The sequence below is a fragment of the Hemicordylus capensis genome, chromosome 2 (assembly GCF_027244095.1).
Source record: "Hemicordylus capensis ecotype Gifberg chromosome 2, rHemCap1.1.pri, whole genome shotgun sequence".
NCBI classification, from domain to species: domain Eukaryota; kingdom Metazoa; phylum Chordata; class Lepidosauria; order Squamata; family Cordylidae; genus Hemicordylus; species Hemicordylus capensis.
In genome coordinates this window covers 300,016,453-300,033,878 of record NC_069658.1, presented here as the reverse complement: position 1 = coordinate 300,033,878, position 17,426 = coordinate 300,016,453, and positions in this window count along the sequence as shown.

Genomic DNA, 17,426 nt, shown 5'->3' with positions numbered 1-17,426 from the left:
CTATGTGTGGGTAATTGAAGTCACCCACAATTACAGCCCTGCCTCTCCTTGATGCCTCCCTGATTTCTTCCTGCAACTCCCAGTCACTGTTGGCGTTTTGATCCGGAGGGCGATAGCATGTCCCCAGTAGCACGATTCCTTTCCGGCCTTGTATAGTCACCCACAGGGTTTCTGTGGAGGACTCCAGTCCACCTAGGTTTTCTAGCTTGTTAGATTCTATCCCTTCTTTAACATACAGTGCTACTCCACCTCCAATGTGCCCCTCCCTGTCCTTTCTGTAGAGTTTATACCCAGGGATGACTGTGTCCCACTGGTTCTCACTGTTCCACCATGTTTCTGTTATGCCCACTATATCTATTTCTGCGTTAGCAACCAAGCACTCCAGCTCACCCATCTTGGCTCGGATGCTTCTGGCATTGGCATATAAAGCACCTATACACTGAATCTCTCCCCTGATGTATGCTATTTTTATGACTCTTTGACCTGCTGGCACAGGCTCCTGTCTGCTCTTTATGCGGTTCTGCACTGTCCCCTTCTGTTTTATCTGAATTCATTGCACCCTCGCACTTTAAGGGATGGCTTTTGCCAAACAGGATACTGCCCAGCTCCCGTCGGCTGTTCCCCAGGTGTCATTTTAAAAGCTGCTCTGCAAACTTTTTGATTTTAAGTGCCAGCAGACTGGTTCCATCTTGGTTCAAGTGCAGCCCGTTCCTTTTGTACAGGCCTTGCTTGCCCCAAAATGTGTCCCAGTGCCTAACAAATCTAAACCCCTCCTACCGGAACCAACGTCTCATCCATGCATTGAAACCCCTCAGCTCTGCCTGTCTCACTGTACCTATGCGTGGAACAGGTAGCATTTCTGAGAATGCTACCTTGGGGGTCCTGGACTTCAATACACTACCTATCAGCCTAAATTTGGCTTCCAGGACCTCCCGACTACATTTCCCATCGTTGGTGCCAACGTGCACCACGGCAGCTGTCTCCTCCCCAGCACTGCCTAGGAGCCTGTCTAGACGCTGCGTAATGTCCACAACCTTTGCACCAGGCAGGCAAGTCACCGTGCAGTCAACACGCGGGTCACAAACCCATCTCTCTATACCTCTAATGATCGAAATGCCCACTACAAGGAGGCCCCCACCCCCCAGAGGAGTATCCCCCGTGTGAGGGGATATGGGCTCATCATCCACGGAAGGGGTCCCTTCTAAAGGAGCATTTCCCTCTTCCTCAGACTGATGTCCTCCTTGCCCAAGACCTTCATTCTCCCTGACAGCAGAGGAGCTACCAGCCCTGGAGTGGGATGCCTCTATCACATCCTGAAGGTCTCATCCACATGCCTCTCTGTCTCTCTGAGCTTCTCCAGATCTGCCACCTTGGTCTCAAGGGAATGGATTTGTTCCCTTTGTTCCCTCATCAACAGCTTAGACCCCATCAACATATATGTTAATTTGGGATTTTTTTGCCCCAATATGCATCACTTTACACTTCCTTACATTGAACTGCATCTGACATTTTGTCGCCCACTCCCCCGGTTTGGAGATATCCTTTTGGAGCTCCTTGCCATCTCTTTTGGATTTCACTACCCTAAATGGTTTGGTGTCATCTAAAAATTTAGCCACCTCACTCCTTACCCTAACTTTTAGATAATTAACCCCAACATCTAGAACATGAACAAGATAAAGAGCACGGATCTCAGTACAAATCCTTGGGGAAGCCCACTTTTTTACTTCCAATTTAGAGAACTGTCAGTTTTTTCCTACCCTCTGTTTCCGGTCCTTCAACCAGTTACCAATCTACACATGAACCTGTCCCCTTATCCCATGACTGCCATGTCTCAAGAGTCTTTGATGAGGAACTTTGTCAAAAGCTTTTTGGAAGTCCAGGTATATTATGTCAACTGGATCACCTTTATCCACATACCTGTTGACACACTCAAAGAACTCCAAAAGGTTAGTGAGGCAAGATTTACCTTTGCAGGAGCCATGCTGGGTCTCCTTCATCAGGACCTGTGCTTCAATTTTTTATCTTTGAAAATGCTTTCCATCAGTTTTCCCAGCACAAACGCTAAGCTAACTGGCCTGTAATTTCCTGGAAACTAGGCCCCCCACCCTTGGATCCATTTTTTAAAATTGGTGTTCATTGGCTACTTTCCAGTCCTCTGGTACAGAGCCTAATTGTAGGGATAAGTTGCATATTTTTGCAAGAAGGTTGTTGTGAGCCAAGCCTGATTTGTACACTAGATATGCTCTGGAGCTAGCATATGAAAGTAGGCTTGTTTCACCAGTGTCACAAAGCGACCAGTTCTTTATACAGTGACCATGTACAGTTTGGGCACAGAAGTAGAAAGAAGACCAAAACACACCCAAATAATTCAATGGGCTTTATTATAGAAAGTTGCTCATCAGGATAAAATCCAAACAGGTCATCCAAATTAAACATGTTTCCGATTCAAGATGTAGTGCCGTGTGCCTGGCTATCACATGTGTGTGCAATCAATAATTACAGCTGTCTAACAAATCCTAATAAAACATTTAGAGAGAAACAGAGAGAGAAGAAAGAAGGGAGGGCTTAGGAAAGGGATGGCAGTGATTAGTAAGGAGGAGGGAAGGGGGGAGCAGGCTGAGCTGCGCACTGAATAGGTATCTCACCAGGTTCACGAAGAAGGCTTCAAAGGACCTGTTTGTTGCTGGAGGCTGGGAGTGATGCAGGCTTCAAGCAGTCAGGCAGGCTGGTGGTAAGAGCAAGGCAGAGAGAGAGAGAGCACCATGGCTGGGTAGTCTTGACTTCTCACTCACAGCAAAGGTCACAGACGGTCCCTGTCCATGGAAAGAATTCCTGCTCTAGCCCCGCGGTTTGAACTGCGAGCTCTGGAATTGCTCTTGAGCAAAGATCTGCTGGTTGGGCAAAGATTGCTACTCTCTGTCCGGTGGGCTCCCTTCTTATAGTTGTCCCATAATTTGATCTCCATAGAGTCTATTCAAAATATCATCATCCTTCCTGGATCACAAAAGGTGTCAGTTCCTGTTACCCTCTAGATCCTGTCTTTTAATTATTGATCAGTTCAGGATAAACAGGATCTTGGTCCCATTTCCTATTAACTGTTGTTGGGAAGAATATTGTTCTATTGACATGCCCAAAGCAAATCTGAATCTCTGAGCTTGCAAATGGGCATTTTGTCTTGTCCCCAGACTTTCTGGTGCCTGGTCTTCAAAAATGTTAAAAGTCAAAGGTGTTAGGAAAGAAGAAGCAAGGCTATATGTGTGAAAGAGTAATTAAATCATTTTCTTTTGTGTACATCTACCTAGGGTGTAGTTCTAAAAACAGCAAGAGGATATAAACAATGCTTCTAATTCTACATTGCAAATATCTCCTCAGAGAAAAGACAGGATTATCCCCTGTCTTTTCAAGTCAATTCACCAGATACCAAAGCTATGACCAATGGCTACTGTAAACTTTGTGTAAGAGGAAATGCGATCTCAGCTCCTAGCTTCCCCCAGAGACATTACCTGAGAGCAAGTTCCAGACAATTTTAGGAGTTTACTCCTTTCACTCCATTGAACTCCTGTTGCAAGGAGTTCAGTGGTGCTGACAAAGATACAGAGGCTATTCACACAGTCCACCGAAATTGGGCTAGGGGAGCTTAGCCTGATTTCGGTGGACCATGAGAACCACTGGGCTCGCAGGTGAGCCCAGTGTCCTCCAGGCGGTTAACCCGCCAAACTATCCCTCCCCTTTTGCTAGTTTGTGTAAATTGCTAGTGTGTGTAAATCTTCCCAACACACATCTGTAAAGGCATTCCACAGTGATAGCATTTGGATATGTGTGAGACAGGAAAGCGAGACTGGCCATTGTGTCTCTTGATTACATGTTTCACAAACATTGAGAAACAATGCTGGATTGCCCCTACCTTTACAAAGTAATTTCCATCTGTCCCAAAGGCAAGTCATGAGACCTGGGTGTCATGCACTGGTCAGTTTATCTGAGTTCAGGTATTAATTGATTTCTTAATAAAGTGGAATCAGACACAGGCCTGGATTTCACATAATTTTGGACTGATAACTCTGGGTCTAATGTGGTAGTCAGGTTGGCCACAACAAGGTTGGCAATTTTACATTTTATTTCTTTAAGGACTCTCAGGTGGATGCCATCTGGCCCTGGCAATTTGTTAATTTTTAATTTTTCCAGACAGTTTAGAACATCATATCTCGTCACCTTTATCTGACTCAGTTCTTTAGCCTCTGACCATGAGAAGCTCTGTTCAGGCACAGGTATATGCTCAGTATCCTCTGCCACAAAGAAAGAGGCAAATAAAACATTTAGCAATCTCCAGATCCTCAATAATCCTTTCCATTCCCTCATCAACTAATGGTCCAACTGCCTCTCTGGCAGGTTTCCTGAATCTGATGTATTTAAAGAAGTTTTTGTTATTCCCCTTGATGCTTTTAGCTAATTCTCCTTCAATTCTCTTTTTGCCTCCGTTATTGTCAACTTGCATTTCTTTTGCCAGAGTTTATGTTCCTTTAGGTTCTCTACATGTTGGCAGGCCTTCCCATTTTTGAAGGAATTCTTCTTTCCCTTTATAGCTTCCTTGACCTTACTTGTTAGCCATGCTGGCATCCTTCTGGACTTGGTGGTACATTCCCTCCTTTTTGGTACTTTCCCACCTTTTTGATATACAGTGGTCCCTCGACTTACAAACTACTCGACATAAGTATTTTTTGAGTTACAAACGGCAGTTTTAGATCCGGTTTTAGATACGGTTTTTTCGACTTACAAATTTTTAGATGGGGTTTCCTCGACTTACAAATTTTTAGATGGGGTTTCCTCGACTTACGAATTTTACATGCGGTTTCCTTGACTTGCCTGCCTGTTTACTGCCTGTTTATTCTTGAAAAGAAATGTTCCTGTGCAGTTTGCAAGCCTTACTGGGGGTCTGGGTCTTTTTTCTAGGCTCCGGAACGCATTAATCCGTTCCCAGTGCATTCCTATGGGAAACCGCTTTTCGACTTACGAATTTTTCGACTTACAAATGTGCATTCGGAACGGATTAATTTCGTAAGTAGAGGGACCACTGTACATTCTAACTGGGCTTCTATTATTGTGGTTTTAAATAAACTCCATGAGTTCTGGAGCAAGCTGATTGTCTTGATTTTCGCTTTGACTTTTCTTTTCACCAGATTCCTAATTTTAGAGATGTTTCCTCTTCTGAAGCTCAAAGTGCCTGTGTTAAACTTTCTTGGTGATGTTTGTTTATTGATTGATTGATTGATTGATTGATTGATTGATTTGATTTATATACCGCCCTTCCAAAATGGCTCAGGGCAGTTTACAATTAAAACAATAAAAAGCTAAAACAAGTTAAAAACAATATAGCCACAATTAACAATTTAAAAACATTTTAAAGCAACAATTAAACAATTTACAGTAATTAAAAGCCAGGCCAAAAAAATACATTTTAAGGGCTCTCCTGAAGGCTAGTAGAGAATTCAAATTATGTTTAGAGATGTTTCCTCGCATGTGTGCTCAATTTGATCACACTATGATCACTGTTCCCTAAAGGGTCGATGACACTGATGTCATGCACCAGGTCCTGGGTGTCACTCAGAATTAGATCCAAGGTCACCTTCTCTCTGGTTGGTTCCATGACCAACAGCTCTGGGGCACAGTCATTCAGCATATCGAAAAATTTGGCCTCTTTGCCATTACTTGAATGTGAATTTACGCAGTTTCTATGTGGGTAATTGAAGTCACCCATAATTACAGTTCTCTCTCTCTTTGATGTCCCTCTGATTTCCTTCTGCAATTTTTATTTACTGCCACCATTTAGATCAGGAGGGCGATATCGCTTTCCTAGTAGCACATTTCCTTTCAGGCCTTGTATTATCACCCACAGTTTCTGTGGAGGACTCTGGTCTTCCTAGGTTTTTTAGCTTGTTGGATTCTGCTACTCCACCCCAATTTTCCCCTCCCTCCACTTTCAATAGAGTTTATATCCAGGGATAACAGTGTCTCACTTGTTCTCACTATTCTCACTGTTCCACCATTTTTTTGTTATACCCTCTATATTTATGTTTTCATTAGCTACCAAGCAATTCAGGAGCTTTTACAGACAGGGCTGTTACCCCGAATCTTCTCCGGAAGAGAGTGTGTGCATTCACACACCAGCCATACTAACCCTGAAGTCCATTCGAGACCCCTGGAAGCACTCCACACACAAATCGGGCTTTGTCTTCCAAATTCTAGCCTATCTCGATGTATTTCCGGGTTTTTAAAATGCTGGTTTTAAGAGAGTTTTTCTGAAAACAGTGGCACAAATAGGGAGAGGCATTGACGTAGAATCATTAACATGATGAGAGGGAGGCAACATTGTATTCCTACCCCAAGGAGCGCTCTCCCCCCCCCCATTGGCTAGAAGGAAAACACGGAGGCATGCAATGCAAACCAACACCAAAAATCCCCTGAGAGTAGAGGGGAGGGGCTGCTTCCCTCAGATGCCATGAGTGTAATTAGAAGTGGCTTTGCTCAACTTTTACTCCACAGCACGAAGCCATGTGTGAATAACTTCCAGCTCGCCCATCTTAGCTCAGAGGCTTCTGACATTGACATATAAGCACCTACAGTATATGCTGAATCTCTTATCTGTTGTGTGCTATCTTTCTTATGGCCATTAGATCTCTTTGACCAGCTAGCACATCCTTCTGTATGCTCTGTCCCCTTCTGGTTTATCTGAAGCATTTACACGCTCACACCTTAAGGGCTGGCATTTGCCAAACCAGATCCTGCACAGCTCCTATTGGCTACCCCCCAGGTATAATTTTAAAAGCTTCTCTGCGATCTTTTTGATTTTAAGTGCCAGCAATCTGGTTCCATCTTGGTTCAAGTGGAACCTGTCCCTTTTGTACAGGCTTGTTTTGTCTTGTCCCAAAATGTATTCCAGTGCCTAACAAATCTAAACCCCTTCTCCCAGCACCACAGTCTCATCCACGTATTGAGACCCTGGCTGCTGCCTCTTATGCAGAGAGTAGGCTTCAAACTGAGGCAACCAGGATCAACAAGAATGTGGCCCCTCCCACCAGGTGTGACTCACCTCAGCCCTAGACCTTCGCCATGATCCCTCCCTCAGTGTTTTTGTTTTTTAAAAAAACAATTAAACACATCTTTTAAAAGAGGCTTTAAAAATGTTTTATCTGCTGTTTACATCTGATAGGTTTTTTAAAGATGTTATAGTTCTCAGTTTTTAGCTTTTTATTAATAACTTTAATTGGAAACTTTTTAAAAAATTGTAATTTTAAATTTGGTTTTAGCCTGTTCTGTCAACTTGTTTAACTGTATTAATCTTTTATTTTGCATTGTGTCTATTTTATTAATGTTGTGAGCTGCCCCGAGGAGTAGTGTAGTGGAGGCGCAGGGTATGAATGAATGAATGAATGAATGACATTAACATATATATCTATACCCATTGTTTTTATCTTAGAACCTTATCTTCTTGGAAATGTTAATGTTGCCAGTGCTGGCATAAAATGGCTTTGTAATTAATAGCATCATTTTGTAAAACTCTTGCTTGCTCATTTTTCAGTACATAAGTGATTCAAATTCTGTTTTGATTCTCAATGGAGAGAAGTTTGTTGCTTCTAGCTGACATTCCTGAATTTCTCTAGGTGAGGTAAAATGGACAGTATAACCATCTGCAAAGGAGGACAAGGCCTCCTGTACCTCTCATAGTTGATAGAAGAGGGAGTTTGGGCAGGTGTGGCTGCATGACAAGCTGCACCTGCCGAAATCCCCCCTTCCACACAGCTATTAAAGAGAGAGGCGATTCTATCCTCCTATGCATCTGGTCACCCTATAAATGGAGGGTGGTTTTTAGCCATTCAATATAGAGGCTACCTGCCAAGATACTATCTCTACATTAACCATTTTGCTAATTGTTTATTATAACTCATGGAATTCACTGACACAAACTGAAGTGATGATGAGTTTAAAAAACAGTTTAGAGAAATTCACAAAGGATAGATAGATGTATCCTTCTAAGAGGGAGATTTGGCAAGGTAGCAGATTGTCTGCATATTCTGGTTCTCCATGCTGTTCCTCTATCTCTCCATGCTATTTTCCTCAGGAAATGGCATAACTTCCCTAAATGCCTGCCTGCCTGCAGTAATGGGCTGGATGAGGGAGAACAAATTGAAGCTAAATCCAAGCAAGACGGAGGTACTTATTGTGAGGGATGGGGTGGGTTAACTCAGGAAATGGGTTAGAGTTGCCTGTTTTATGAGGGGTCACATTCCCTCAGAAGCAACAGGTACTGTATGTAGTCTGGGAGTATTTCTTGACCCAGGCCGCTCTCTGGTTTCTCAGTCTGAGACAGTGTCCAGGGCTGCTTTTTAATCAGTTTAGGATGATATGTGGTTCCGTTCTTACATTAGCGGATGTGTCCAGTCGGTATGCATTGAGGACAGATGCTCTGACCCATGGCCGCTCCTCTATGGAGTTCCCCAGGGTTCAGTTCTTGCCCCTGCCCTCTTTAACATCTATATGGAGCCGCTGGGTCAGGTCATTTCCCAGTTTGGGGTGAGATTTCATCAATATGCTGATGATACTCAGCTGTATATTGCCATCCCTGACCATTCTGGAGATGCTGTTTCTGTGCTTACTCGATGCTTGGAAGCTGTTAAGGTCTGGATGAATCAAAATAAGCTCAGACTGAATCCCACCAAGACTGAACTACTCTTACTCAGCCCTCGTACCGGCCAACAGCTGGATGTGAACCTTGTTTTAGATGGGGTGGCATTGCCCCTGAAGGAGCTTGTACGTGACTTGGGGGCCCTTTTGGATTCGCACCTCCTGCTTGAACAGCAGGTGGAGGCTGCAGCCAGAAGTGCCTTTGCCCAGCTCCATCTGATTCGTCAATTATGCCCTTACCTTGATCGGCAAGCATTAATGACAGTGACCCATGCCCTTGTTATCTCCCGCCTAGATTATTGTAACGCCTTCTATCTAGGGTTACCTTTGAGGACGATCAGAAAGCTACAATGGGCCCAGAATGCAGCGGCTCATTTACTTATGGGTGCCAGAAAATATGACAGGGTAACACCTCTCCTGCGGTCATTGCACTGGTTGCCTATTCACTACTGAGTTCAATTTAAGGTCCTGGTTTTGACCTTCAAAGCCTTGCAGGGTTTGGCACCTGTTTACCTACAGACCCGCCTCTCCCATCCAGTTACATCCCATCCGGTCAGATCTGGTCAGATGGCCCTTTTGAGGGCCCCGATTTCTGAGAGGTTCGGGGTGCTAGAACCCGTGAAAGGGCCTTCTCGGTTGCTGCCCCACTTCTCTGGAATTCCCTTCCCCTGCAGATTCGTTTAGCTCCTTCTTTGTCAATTTTTAAATCTTTATTGAAGACTTTTCTTTTTCACCAGGCTTTTACCCTGTAGTTTATCTATCCCCCACCCCCTTTGTTAGTTACTTTAGTTTTATTTAGAATGTAATTTTAATGCTGTCTTGTTTTGCATGTTTTTGTACACCGCCCAGAGTCTTTGGAGTGGGCGGTATATCAAATGTTTCAAATAAATAAATAAATAAATGTGAGCTATGACCATTTCTGGACAAGAACAATCTAAAACAGTGGTACACTTGCTGGTTATCTCCAGACTTGACTACTGCAATGCACTCAGTGTAGTGCTGCCTTTATACGTAGTACTGAAAATGCAATTGGTATAAAAATGCAACAGCCAGAGTGGTCTCCAGGGCAACCCAAAGAGACTACAATCCTATTTTAAAAGCATTACACTGGCTGCCCATACATTTCTGGGCAAATTATAAAGTGCTGGTGATTACCTATAAAGCACTAAATTACTTGGGCCCGGGGTATTTAAGAGAACCCCTTTTCCTTCAGGAGCCCTACCGTATTACGTTTTTCGGGAGAAATCAGCCTGCAGCTGTCCTGCCCCCAACTCATCTATTCTATCTAGTAATATTTTATGTTTTGTTAATTGCTCCCAGTGGGTATCCTGTAAAGAGTGTGGGAGGTGGAGTAAGAAAGGAAAGGGAGGGAAAAGAGAAGGAGAAAGATGGAGTTGTTTCTGAATAAAGCTTAGTTAAACAAATGTAAAGTTGGTTTGGGTTTATGAGGGAAGCAGCTATAAAACATTTGATGATGAGATTTTGAACTAGCTATGTGTGTGAGGCTGCAAAGCTTGTGAAGGTTCTCTGAATTACTGGGCCTACATTCCTGAACTGCTGCATTCTACTATTGCTGCTGCTGATTATTTCTCCAGCTTCCTGACCCACACAACCCTGAAGGTACTTTTTCCTTCTCAATTCTGGACTCTGTTGTTTACTGGATACTCACTGCAGCAATGCTCAGGTCCCACCACCACCTTTTTCCTTGTCCATCCCAGGATAACCTGCCCCTGGAAGCAATGGAGGTTCTATGTCTGCGATTACCTCCTCACTGTACAGATCCCTGATTTTACTCCAGCAAAGCAGAAAGCTATATTGCTTCACTGCCTGGGCCCTGAAAGCCAAATAATATATACTAGCTTGGCCTTTCCTACCAACTTGGAAGGGGATGCCAACCCATATGAAGCTGCTCTTCAAGCCTCAGATGATCATTTCAACCCAATTTTGAATGTGATTGCTGAATGTTACAAGTTCTATTCTACTTTCCAACTGCCTGGTTAATCTGTCAATCATTGTATCACAGCACTGTGTGCCTTAAGTGTGGCCTATGAGTTTGTCAACGTTACTGATGGGATCAGATCCATCAGTAACTGATCAGGGATCAGATTGTTATGAAAACAAACAGCTCCAAATGGTGTGAAAAACTGCTACTGGAGCGGAAACCTACCTTGGATAAAGTTATGGATGACTAGGAGGGTGGGAAATGCTCTACACAGTGCCAAATCATTCTCTTTGGTACCCTCAAACCAGCCTCCTGAAATCCAGGCTGCTCAGTCTAAATCCTTCCAGACCAATTCTTTTCATATGGCACTGCCCCAGAAAGTGGAAGTACAAGACAGGAGGAGCAATCAATGTGGAAACTCTGCTCACAAAGCCAATTTTGCTCACTGTCCTGCATGGAGGGTCACTTGCAACAGGTGTAAGAAAAGGGAACACTTTGCAAAGTTTTGCAAGTCTGCAGTGCACTCCATTACTGATTTACTATATGATAAGGATGAGGCAGATGAACCACTTCCTGCATTTTAGTGTGACAGACTCAGAGCCTTCTTATGTTATGAAGTAAAACTTAATGGCCATGAAGTGAGGATAATGGCTGATTCTGGTTATCTGTACACTATCATTTCCCATCTACTTTAGAAGATACTCCTTACATCAGATCTGCACCTTCAGCCTTCAGAAATCCATCCATGTGGATATGGAAGTTCCCCTATTGCCATAAATGGATACCTCACTGCTGTCTTGGAATACAAAGGACATACTGCAGAAGGGAAAGTGTATGTGTTCCAAAAAGAAGTCTCAATATTGGGCTAGAAACATCAGAAAGGTCTATGGATAGACCCAAATAGCATAGAACCCGTATTACAGATGATGGAGCATCCACATGATTGCTGATTTCTCAGATGTTTTTGCTGACACTCCCAGCATTACCATGCATTTCAAAAATAAATTTCAGATGAAGGGAAATGCAATACCTGTACAACACAATGTGAGGAAAGTACCCATAGCATTGCACCAACCACTTAAAGAGGAGCTTTCAAGACTACAGCATGCTGACATCATAGAACCTGTTGGTTCATCAGAATGGGTCTCTCCCATTGTTCTTGTACAAAAATCAAATGCTACACTTTAAATGTGTATAGATGTGAACTGCAACATAGTAGTGGATTGTCATCCATTATCCAATATTAATGAAATGCTGCCTACTCTGAAAGAGGCCTGCATGTTCATGACTTTGAACTTGTCTTCAGCCTCTAATCAAATTCCTCTGCTCAAAGGTTCTCACAGATACACAGGCTTCATTACCCCAGAGGGTCTTTTTCAATTCATAAGACTGCCCTTTGGATTAGCCTCTCCAGCTTTGGTATTTCAACGAACGATGCATGCAATTTTTGTGACTACGGATGGCATCACTTACTTTCAGGATGACATTTTAGTGTATGGCAAAACCATTGAGGAGCATCATGCTAAACTGACAGAAGTCTTAAGAAAACTCCAACAACACGGACTTACTATCTCTGCAGAGAAATGTCAGTTTTGCACACACTTGGTGATATACTTGGGGTGCACTGGGGCTCTACACACGATCCATGTATAGAGCCTGGGAGGGTTCTGTGGGGACAGCGGGCTTAGCCTGCAGATGAGCAGTCGTGTAGCCCTGGGCAGCCGGATCAGCCGCCCACATGACTACCGGCTCTGTCACGGAGCCAGTGGGGGCTGTGGGAATCAGGGCTCCTGGAAGTCCCAGGATTGGGGGGACCCCAAAAACCGGGAGGCTGCTTGTAGACTCCTGGTTGGGGGTCTACTTGTGTGTCACCATGCACCACAGTGGCACACAAGCAGGAAAAAATTAATGGAGTGCCTGCTCTGTTAACCTTGTTTAAGGGGAGGGTGTTTTAGATGCCCACGAGCCTCGTAGTTCCCACTTAGCCCGCTTTCCAGTGATTGTGGGAATAGCCTCACTGTCTCAGAGAGGTATACATCCCTAAACAGACTTGGTGAAAGCTATTCAGGAAGCACCAGAGCCACACAACAAGGATGCACTTTGATCATATTTAAGAATCTGTGAGTATTACTCTAAATTTGTTAGACAATTTCCCTCAAAATTTGCTCCATTGTTTCTTCTTTTTGAAAAGAATGGGGCAGAAAATTCACTTTACAGTTAGACCATAAACCCCTATCTGCTTCATTTACTACTTGGGGATCAAGTCAAGCATCCCCAAGAATAGACAAATGGATCACCAGACTTATGGATTTTAATTTGCAGGTGGAATATCTTCCAGGTCTTCAGAATACAACTGCAGATTGTTTCCCTTGACTTCCACTTCCAGGCCAAGAGGGGATCCCAACAGACAAGGATGGAGTAGTAGTAATGGTGCAAATAGCTTCATCTACTCATGAAGTGATTATGACTTCTGAATGGAAAATGGCCCTCAGTGCTGATGAAGTACTTACTGAACTTAAACCTTACATAACTAATGTTTGGCAATGCCCAAAACAAGGTACCTAAACATCTTGCACATAGTGAGTGAGCTGAGTCTTCTCAATGAGCTGGTGATGCAGACTGAGCGTTTGGTGGTGCCAACCTCCTTACAAGCAAAAGTGATCAAAATTGCCCACGAAGGTCACTTGGGAATGAGCTTGACTAAAAAGCGAATCAGAGGATGTTTCTGGTGGCCAGGGATGACAAACACATTGAAAATGTAATCAGGCACTGTATGGCTTGTGCAGTATGTACAAGAAAACTTGTACAAGAATACTTGCACGGAAAACTTTTACCACTCCACTGACTCCGGTAGAATATCCCAATGGTCCATGGGAAAAACTTGCTCTGTTTATAATGGTTCCTTTTGATAACCAACCTGCAAAACAAAGAAAGTGGTGTTGGATTACTGTTCCAAGTGGCCAGATGTTTCATTTGCAGACAGCATTACTACACATAAGGCAATCCAAATCATGGCTGCAGTTTTTGTGAGAGAAAGCTGAATTCAGCTGTAACACGAAACTGGAGGTTGGCGAACCTGCAATTTCAATTTCAAACTATAAATTGTTCCACAGATGTTCGTCCAACTGTGGCCCATAAAGCCCCAGTTCAAGGAGAGAGGAGCCCCTCCTTGCTGCCTAGCCATCAAACCCAATCTCATCAAGCTTCATGGCCAGACTGTGGGCAAGGCATCAGAATACTAGCAGAGTGGCCGTGATTGGCCATGAACTTAAAGTGGAGCATTCCGCCTGCCCTTGGCATGCCAAAGGACATTTAAACCCCTTTAACTGCCAGACCAGACCAGCGTTTCTTCAGACAGTGATGGCACTACCACTCCCAAAGTGTCATGCACCAAAATAGTCCTGCACAAGCATGATTTGGGGTGGGGGGGCACTATTTCCCTGTTACTCAGGAAAGGGAAGGGAACATGTAAATGTCATAGGAGGAGATATGTATACGAGAGCAGGCAAAGGATGCCAGAGTTTGTTCCACTGTGACCTAGGATGCTGTTGTGAGGTATCACCCCATCAAAGCAGTCTATGCAGAACAAACCAAAATCCTGCTCTCTGGCAGTTCACTGCTGGTGGGCTAACCCTCTATTGGGGAGTACCGTGTGTCAGTGCATGGACAGGGGGAACACCAGTTACGTGGACAGATTTTTAAACCCATTCAAAATTCCTGGGCCTAGTCCAGCCTTGTGCCATATGGGGCACTGCTTTGCAGTGGTTCCGCTCCTACCTTTCAGGAAGGTTCCAGATTGTGTCCCTTGGGGACTGTTGTTCTTCAAAATCTGAACTTTCGTAAGGTGTCCCTCAGGGCTCCATATTGTCTCTGATGTTGTTTTAACATCTATATGAAACTGCTGGGAGAGATCATCAGGAGATTTGGTGCAGGGTGCTATCAGTATGCTGATGACACCCAAATCTATTTCTCCATGTCAACCTCATTGGGAAAAGGCATAACCTCTCTAAATGTCTGCCTTGAGGCAGTGATAGGCTAGATGAGGGATAACAAACTGAGATTGAATCCAGATAAGACGGAGGTACTTATTGTGCATGGTCAAAACTCAGGAGATGAGTTTGATCTGCCTGTTCTGGATGGGGTCACACTTCCCCAGAATGAACAGGTGCAGGGGTGTAACTATAATAGGGCAAGGGGAGACAATTGTCTGGGGGCCCACTGCCTTGGGGGGGCCCCCAGAGGCAAGTCACATGACTGACTCCCCCAGCTGCACACCCGCCCGGGCTTCCTTCATCCTCTGAAATTGATGTGAGTGTTAAGACCTGGAGCTACCAGAACAGCAGGTCTTTCTCTAGTACCATTCAATGACTTGCATCGTCCACAATTGACAAAACCCTTAAAAAAAAAAATTAGGATGATATTCTATTGTGGCACGTAATATATAAATAAAAATATAAATTCTACTCTGCTTTTTGTTACCACTATTCAGCCTCATTTAAGATTTCTTTACTTCATGAACTGAGCTTCAGTAAGGGGGGGCCCATTTTAAAATCTTGTCTCTGGGCCCACTCCAAACTTGCTACGGCCCTGAACAGGTGTGCAGTCTGGGGGTGCTTCTGGATTCGAGCCTCTCCCTGGTGTCCCAGGTTGAGGCACTGGCCAGAGGTGCCTTTTATCAGTTTCGGCTGATATGCCAGCGGCATCCGTTTCTTGAGATAAACGACCTCAGATCAGCGGTACATATGCTGGTATTCTCTAGAGTGGATTACTGTAATGCACTCTATGTGGGGCTGCCTTTGCATGTAGTCCAGAAACTTCAGCTGGTTCAGAATGCGGCAGCCAGGTTGGTCTCCGGGTCATCTTGGAGAGACCATATTACTCCTGTATTGAAAGAGCTACACTGGCTGCTGCTAAGTTTCTGGGCAAAATACAAAGTGCTGGTTATAACCTATAAAGCCCTAAACGGCTTGTGCCGTGGGTATTTCAGAGAACGTCTTCTTTATTATGAACCCCACCGCCCATTGAGATCATCAGGAGAGGTTTGTCTGCAGTTGCCACTGGCTCGTCTGGTGGCTACTCTGGGACATGCCTTCTCCATTGCTGCCCCCGATGCTTTGGAACACACTCCCTGCTGAAATAAGAGCCTCCGCATCTCCGTCAATTAAAAAACAAAACTTTAAGGACACATTTGTTCACTCAGGCTTTTAATTAAATACCATTTTAATAGTCTTAACGTTGTTTTAAAATAGAGTGGGTTTGCCATTTTGGGGCACAAGCAAGTGTGAACAAGTCCACAAGGGCAGATGGGCTGGCAGGAGGCAACCTTTGACAACTGTTTGGTGGTACTGTTTGGTACCCATCCCCACAGCTTTCCTCCACTCAATACAGAGCTCCAATGTACTGGCACTCTCATGAGAGAGCAGACTGTGAGAGAAGGGGATGTTTTGTTGGCACTTTCTTAAGCACCTGCAATCCACCCTGGGTTGGCAAGCTCCTTCTTCATAGCTGCCATCTCTCTACCTTGACTGGAGCAGTGCTGACCTTGGTGACTGGCTTTGCTCATGAGTAAGCCTAGGGACTGTGAACCACCAAAGGGTTGGGCACCCCCTTCCCCAAGCTTTCTGTGAAAAAATAGAACTTGACTGCTCAAGAATCCCTGGTTGGGGCTGCCTTTTAAACCCGGACATGGGAAACCCCTCTGCCAAATGTTACCCTCCTGGGACTGTGATCGGATGTCCTGCTTATGCCACCTGGAGTGTTTGTGCTTGTGAACATACATCATTGTTGCTTCCTTCTTGGGAGCAAAGCACTTCGTGCCCATCCTGTCATTCCGTCCCCTTTCCCTCCTGCTTGCCAGGTGCGGAGAGCAATGGACAGAGTGGGGAATGGGAATGTCCCTGTGTGGCTGTGCCACTTGACACTCTGACAATTCTCGGATGGTGTGTGGCTGCATCTCTGTTACAAGGTAACTCCATGGCTGGTTAGTTGACAGGCGGGGTGGGGCTGATGCTTGGTGAGGGGGCAGCAAGAAGAGCCTCAGGCATGGAGCAGTTGAGATCCTGGGTGCATCTGCACCACCACCTCTATGGTTGCGGTTTGAAAATTGGCACAAAACCACGGTTATGGCGATGTCCGGGATCATACGTAATGCTTCAGTGGCTAAACCAGAGATCTCGGCCGTGAACCTTTGTACAAACTGAAGGTTCAAATTGGAGTTGGGCAAGCCAAACCACAGGTTGCTTTTTCTGTGAAACCACAGTTTCACAAATTTGGACATGGTGGAGTTCTTGGAGCATTTAACTCCAATTTTGTCTTATGTCTGAATCCGACCAAGGTCTTCCTAAAGGACTAGTGACTGACAATGGGACACAGTTTGGCTTATTTGAAGTGCAGCAATATTATCATAACCATTGGATAAAACACAAGACTATTTCCTTGTACCAGGAATAGCTTTGTGGAAAGAATGAATTGGTCAGTGGAGTGAAGTTTACAACTGGCTACTATGAAACAATAACCCTGAAAGAAGGCAATCCATGAAACTCTATTTGCTTATCGAACTACTCCTCATTCTACTATAGGAAAATCAGTTTTTGAACTGCTGAGAGGACACAATGCTACCATCAAACATACAATGGCAACAACTGATAGGGCTTTTCAAGCCATCTCACTCTGAGGATGCAGCAATTTATGATAGGGTAAGGGAGAAGCAACAAAAATATAAATTGTATGTGGATAAGAAACAAGGTGTGAAACTACAAACGTTTCAGGTGGGAGATTTTGTTTGAGTACAGCTGCCTTATAAAGTAAG